A 759-nucleotide genomic window follows, 5' to 3' on the forward strand; every position below is an offset into this window, starting at 1 on the left:
ATGAATTTCACAAGCGGTCCCCAACAATCCCGCAGGTAGAGACATCCTGTTTGCCGCAGATTGTCCGCAGACGCAGGGACAGAACGACCGAGGAGCCGCCGGTTGCCGAAACAGACACCCCAAGGATTTTCACCAGAGCCTCGTCTGCCGGGTTGTAGCCCTAATACCACTCGGTGTCAGACCAATCCGCCTTGAGTGGCCCTATCAGGAACCGAAGTTCCCGACGGCATAGCTCTGACACTACCCGTTGCCAGCGTCCCCACCACGGTGAGGATGGGATAGACTTTGGGGACGCTACGTCACAAAGACCGCATTCGACTCGCAAGAAATGATAGCAAAATCCCTCAAACCCTTAAGTCCTCGGATTCATAAGGACCGGAACGTAACTTAATTTTCATGGCGTAGAAGTGATCGAGATTACAACACTTACCACCCCCATCCTATTGAACGAGATTCTGGCCCATCGCAGAATCAACTTCGCAGCTGAATGGATTGGAACAAAGTGAGATGAAGTGTCTTGCTCAAGAACATAACACATCGCGTTATGTTCATGGAATCGAAACTACAATCTTACAGTCGTGCATACAATACTCTAACCACTAGGCCACGCGCCTTCACACCCTGCCTTTTTAAGAAGGGAAGGGGTCATGGGAATCGCGGACAATGAAGTAACCCAACTCCCCACACAACATCTGCCATTTCTACAACAACATTAATTTACTTCCAATTTCGATCCCTGCCTAACCATATTCTTTACTT

The sequence above is a fragment of the Octopus sinensis genome, linkage group LG4, assembly GCF_006345805.1.
Source record: "Octopus sinensis linkage group LG4, ASM634580v1, whole genome shotgun sequence".
In the NCBI taxonomy this organism is placed as follows: Eukaryota; Metazoa; Mollusca; class Cephalopoda; order Octopoda; family Octopodidae; genus Octopus; species Octopus sinensis.